This window comes from Perognathus longimembris, chromosome 5, assembly GCF_023159225.1.
Source record: "Perognathus longimembris pacificus isolate PPM17 chromosome 5, ASM2315922v1, whole genome shotgun sequence".
In the NCBI taxonomy this organism is placed as follows: domain Eukaryota; kingdom Metazoa; phylum Chordata; class Mammalia; order Rodentia; family Heteromyidae; genus Perognathus; species Perognathus longimembris.
This window is the reverse complement of record NC_063165.1, coordinates 71488015-71494409: the sequence shown is the minus strand read 5'-3', so window position 1 is coordinate 71494409 and position 6395 is coordinate 71488015. Positions and strand designations below refer to the sequence as shown.

The 6395-nt window shown below is 40.1% G+C and overlaps 1 non-coding gene across 1 annotated transcript; it reads left to right on the top strand.

Moving 5' to 3' along the window:
* Window positions 1-252: 252 nt before the first annotated feature.
* Window positions 253-366, top strand: LOC125352129. The gene has a single exon (XR_007211123.1). It is a non-coding gene; the product is annotated as a U5 spliceosomal RNA (small nuclear RNA).
* The last annotated feature ends 6029 nt before the right edge of the window (window positions 367-6395 follow it).

Sequence of the window (6395 nt, the reverse complement as noted above, 5' to 3'; positions counted from 1 at the left end):
GGCCCGGGAATCAGGCTTCTAACATTTGAACTTTAAAGGAACACAAATATTCAATTAATAACATTTAGGACTTCAACATAACTGGAATACATAAGTCAAACTGTAAATATTTACATTAGCACTTGAAGTAGTTTATGAGATTAGTTAAACTTCACCTAACAGAGAGAAAACTATTATCATCATCCTCTTACTCCTCATCTTAGGAGTTAAGTTTGTGAATTGAAGGACCGGGGTTAAAGATTATAAGAGAAGATACTCTGTTTTCTCTTCAGATCACAAATCTTTCCCCTTTTATTAAAGATTTCTTTGGAGAGGAAGAATTCTGAGTCTTAAACAAGGTTTTGAGTCCTTATTTTTTACCAGGGCTAACGATACTGGTTTAAAAACAGGAAATTAGGGCCTGGAAATGTGGCTTAGTGGTAGAGTGCTTATATGAAGCCCTGGGCTCCATTCCTTAGTACCATGTAAACAGAAAAAGCCAGAAGTGGCACTGTGGCTCAAGTGGTAGAGTGGCAACCTTGAGCAAAAAGAAGTCAACAAAAAGCCACAGGAAATTATTGGGGATGGGCTGGGGATATGGCCTAGTGGCAAGAGTGCTTTCCTCCTATACATGAGGCCCTGGGTTCAATTCCTCAGCACCACATATATAGAAAAAGCCAGAGGTGTTGCTGTGGCTCAAGTGGCAGAGTGCTAGCCTTGAGCAAAAAGAAGCCAGGGGCAGTGCTCGGGCCCTGAGTCCAAGCCCCAGGACTGGCCAAAAAAAAAAAAAAGAAATTATTGGGGATACACTTTTGTGGCTTATGGTTTATGTAGTTGTAGTGATTATCTTTCTCTAAATACTACCCTGACTTTATCCTTGTGGTACCCTTGTGGGAAAGTTTCAGCAGCCAGATGTATAAAATGTGTAGGGATTTTCTTATTTCTTGCACTGCTGCTCCTGAGCTTCATTTTCTCAACGTTAGCACTCTACCACTTCAGCCTCAATGTTCATACTGAGGAATCCAAGGGCTTCAAGCATGCTAGGCTAGCACTCTACCACTAAGCCACATTCCTAGCCCTCAAGTGTTTTAGAAGCATTTTTGTTACATTTTGGAGATTGTAGATTTGTTAAAAGGACAAACTGCCTGAGCCAAATCATTTGTTGGCTTACTATCAAAAGGCCAGATATGCAGATATAGCTTGAAGTGGAAGTACAAAAGTACTCAAAAAATTAAATAATTTTTTAAGATAATAAGAGAAGAATTTATCTGTACCTCATGCCTGTCATTCAAGCTACTCAGGTGGCTGAGACTTAAGGAACATGATTTTAAGTCAGCACTGACAGGAAAGTCCATTGGACTACTATCTCCAGTTAACCAGCAAAAACCAGGAAATAAAGGTGTAGCTGAAGTGGTAGAACACCACATTGAGCAAAAAAGCTAAGGGTCCAGGCACTGAGTTCAACCCTAATACCTGCCCTAATTGACGAACTGACTAAATACAGTGAGTAGGGGAGAAAAAACAAGAGCACACAGCAGAGCATGGATGACAGACTCAGGCCACATGTAACAAAGGCCATAGTTGGGCAGTCAGGTGACCTCATATCAGACATTGCAAGGCACAACAATCAAAACTGCCAGCAAGAGCAGTGGGAAGGAGGGAGAAGGAAGACCAACTTCACACGTTTCTTAAGTTTTCCTAGGCCAGAAAGTAAATGAACTTTAGAAGCAGAGATTTGCAATTTAAAGTATATTAAATCTGTGAATAATTTCCTTAGAAAATTGTCTTTGGCCCTCTCACAGCAATTTTATGACTTTTACTAGCTCCTTTATGGAAAAAATTAATACTTTAGACAAGTTAAATCTATACTATTTAAGTTTCCTTTAAATAATCAAGCAAGGTTAACACGAGAATATCCATGGTAATAGAATCTGCCACAAAGGGATTATGGTTTACTAAAAAAAAACCATGACAAATGTCATTCACTCACTAACCCTTTTTTCTCAAGGTTAATAAGGTAAAATTGCAATGGGAAAAAATGTAAGGCATGAAATTATTTGGGGGGGGCGTATTTTATGCTATCAGACGTAACAGGAAGAAGATGATCAGGAATGGTTTAAGTACAATTCTGTCTGACTTTACTCAGTACATTATTCTTGGTTTATCTTCAGTCTTTCCCACCACAATACTTTTTTTGTTGTTTTTTAGTCTCAAAAAAGAGAACATGTTTTTCATTATGCACTTTATATTCTTCAGAACTTCTCCCTCATAACAGTACTGCTGAGGTCCAGGTTTACTCTGGGAACATCATTTGAGATTAGGTATCACAGCAAGGCACCAGTGGCTCACACCTGTAATCCTAGCTACTCAAGAGGCTGACATGTGAGGATCTTAGTTCAAAGCCAGCCTGTGCAGGAAAGTCCATGAGATTCCAATTGATCTCCCATTAATTTCTGGTGGTTACCAAAAAAACGGAAGTGGAGCTGTGGCTCAAAGTGGTAGAGCTCTAGCCTGGAGCAAACAAACTCAGTGATAGTGCTAGGCTCTGAGTTCAAGGCCTACAGCCAACTAAAAAAAGCCATCCACACCTTTGGGTAGGTTTTGGATGAGGGCCATGTGACCCTTCTACCTGAATCCCATCTGAACAGTGCATGAAAAAGGCTTAATTGAGCTTTGCTCTATGAACCCACACTGCATAATTAGCCTACATCTCTCACTTTTTGCCCCTCATAGTGCCTTGATTCTTGACATTCTCTAAGTTTCACATTCTACTCAGGGATCCAGCTGACAGTACCCCATTTTCCATTGTTTGAGAGCATTTCATAATCTCATGAGCTCTGTATAGTGGGAGGTTTGCCCTGAGGGTGTTATTGACATTTATTGAAATTGGGATGATGCTCTCCTTTTGACTGCAGAGTTCTGGTTTGTATTTGGCTGGTGAGTCACTCTGACCTAAATCACTCTCTACCATATTTGTTCATTTTCTATCTTCTTATTTTAAAATGAACATAAAATTTCCCAATATATTTCAGACAAATTCACAACCTAGCCAAAAAAAAAAAAATGGCTCCTTATTTTCTAAAATACTGGCAAAGCACCAGCTAGTGTCATAACCAAGCATATTTTTATTTTTATTTATTTATTTATTTATTTTTTTGGCCAGTCCTGGGGCTTGGACTCAGGGCCTGAGCACTGTCCCTGGCTTCTTCCCGCTCAAGGCTAGCACTCTGCCACTTGAGCCACAGCGCCGCTTCTGGCCGTTTTCTGTATATGTGGTGCTGGGGAATGGAACCTAGGGCCTCGTGTATCCGAGGCAGGCACTCTTGCCACTAGGCTATATCCCCAGCCCCATACCAACCAAGCATATTTTGAGCTACCTCTCATCCTGGAATAGGAACCAGGGTCTCATGGAAAATACATGTAAGAGATAGTCCACAAAGGAAGAGTGAAAATGGAAGGAGTTTCAAGCCATAAATTCTGAATTTGAATTCTGACTCTACTCATCAGTTGGGAAAATTGCCTGTCTGTTCAGGCCTTAATATATATATATATATATTTTTTTTTTTTTTCATGTATACGAGGCAAGCTCTCTTGCCACTAGGCCATATCCCCAGCCCAGGCCTTAATATTTTTTAAATCTGAAGATGAGGATTATTAACCCTAATTAATCTCTTAGGGAAAAGTGCTGCTCGAGGCATCGTCCTTAGAGCAATGCTGACATAGTCATAGGTATTATTTCATATGATGAGTTCTAGAGTCTGTCTCTAAAGACACTAATTCAAAACATCTGGAACAAGGCCCCAAACTGACACTTTAGCCTACCAAGCCTAGCATTCATGGAGAACCACATTGTGAAAGTTAAGTGTAAAGTGCTTGGCATGTAATAGGAGTACAACAAAGCAGGCCTCTCTTTGAACACAAAATCATTGCCTTGAAAAGAGGCGATTGGATCCCTGACACCAGGCCTATGAAAAAGATCACCTTGATGTGGGTGATTAGAAATCACAGTTGGAAGTAAAGACCATCTGGGTAAAACAGACTAGAATCCAGGGCTGGTGGCTCATGCTTGTAATCCTAACTACATGGGAGGCTGAGACTAAGGAGTCTGTGAGACTGTTATCTCCAAGTACCCAACAAGAAGCCAGAAGTGGAGGTGTGGATTACGTAGGAGAGCTTGAGTGGAAAAGGCCAAACAAGAACGAGAGATTCTGACTTCAAGCCTCAATACTGCTGCATACAAGGAATATAAAAGAACCAAACAAACACAGAAACATACAAAACACTAATTAGAAACAGAAGCAAAATACACCATCAGAAAATAAGTGAAGAGAGCAGGCAGGGAGGTTAAGGAAAACTCATTAGCAATCAGGGCTAAAATGTCCCTCGAGTCTGAAGCATGTGTCAGCCCCAAATGGAAAAAGAAACTTCTACCCTGAGAGTGGGAGGCACAAACTATACTCATATCTCTGAGTTTGGGATTGTGTGGACAGACTTTGATGGGGTCTAGGGATGTCTGTGGAATTGATGGTGGGAGTAGACTAAGTTAAAATGAAAATCATAGCTAAGGAAAATCGAAGCTTCACTAGTTCCATGATAAGAAACACAAATTGATCTAACAGTTCTAAGTCAGTGGGGAGTGCTGTACACAGAGGTTTCCAGTCAGGCCTCTTTCACACTTTTTTTTTCTAGGCCTATGAGGATATAATGAATAAGTATATTGGTCTATAACAAATGTTTGATAACGAGCTAACAGAGTTGTTAGTGAGGGCTGGGAATATGGCCTAGTGGTAAAGTGCTTGCCTCGCATACATGAAGCCCTAGGTTTGATTCCTTAGCACCACATATGTAGAAAAAAGCCAGAAGTGGCACTGTGTCTCAAGTGGTAGAGTGCTAGCCTTAAGCAAAAAGAAGCCAGGGACAGTGCTCAGGCCCTGAGTTCAGGCCCTAGGACTAGCAAAAAAAAACAACACAAAAAACAAAACAAAACAAAAAAGCCCCCCAAAATAGAGTTGTTAGTGAAATCTTCACCTGTGAGTAATCTTTTGTACCTTAATATCCTTTGGAACCTTTTCTTGAAAAGAAATGTAGAAAATTAGACCAGTAACGGTGTTTCAGAAATAGTGGACCCTGTAGACAGTATGAAAATGACTACATATTTGAGAAGTATGCAGGCAGGCCATCCATCTACAAGCTTTATTCCTCTTTCATTGTGTATATGATATTAACCACAAAGATATACGAGTTCATTTTACTATCTCACAGTGCTCCGGGTTGTCCCTTTATGCAAGACTCTTCTTTCCTAGTACCTCAGTTATGGGCTTATATCTTATTATGCACATGAAATATTTAGATAGTGATTAGTCTAGTGATTCAGAGTATTAATTACTTGTCTTTTAGAAAGTAACATGCCAGCAGACTGAAAAAGAGAGCCACAAAAAGAATCTTATGGTTACATAAGCATTTGTGTGTTTCTTGTAGGTAAGTCCATTACACAGAGTCATTCATGGAGAATAAATGACAAACCAAAACAGGATTTATCAGGAGAGAGCCCTAAGGGTTTGTCGAAAATACAGGAAAATCCAATTAGAACTGCAGAGAGTTGCTTCAATCTCTTAATCGGCACTTCCACACAGCAGATTAATATTATTACCTACTATTTAAACTTTATTACTCCATTTTTTTTCTGTCTGTGGTCCTCTGCTTTGCCAACCCACCTTGAAAAGATGGCAGGCAGAACCATATAACACTTTTTTATGGCCTTGGCACTGGCACTGTTTTGTGGCTTGAAAGATAAGTACCATTCTGGAAATGATGAGGTAAGGGGGGCAGGCGACAGTTTAGCTTGTTTTATAAGCCAGAGTGGAAGGCTATTTGCCCTGAATTCTAATCAAGAAAGCCATCAGCAAGAGCACTTTGCCAGCTCCAACTGACTGATGATGGTAGAATTTACAAGGGTCATTTTTCTATGGAATTATCCTCATAAAGTCAGAGGCAGTAGGGCAGAGTGACTACAGTGAAGAATCCAAGTAGGTGTTGGTCTTGTATTCCAATTACAACAAAAACAGACTTACCAAAGACCTTGGGGCACTCAGCTTTTCAGTGTCATGAATAAGCCCGGAAGCTTATTAGAAGTCAGACTCCCCAACAGAAGTTACTATAAACATTTGCTTGTCTGAAAAATGTAGGCATGCTAGGTTCCCAGGACTGTTGTCACAAATTTGTGACCCAAATCACAACACTCTTATTATTTATTTATATGTGTGTGTGCATGCATGCACCTGTACTCTGGTGAATTTGGCCTTCTAATCTCCGTTAGCTTTTCCCCTTAAGGCTGGCACTCTATTATTTGGGTCATACCTCCATTTCCAGCTTTTTGATAGTTATTTAGAGGTGTCTCAGATTTGTATGCTTGGACT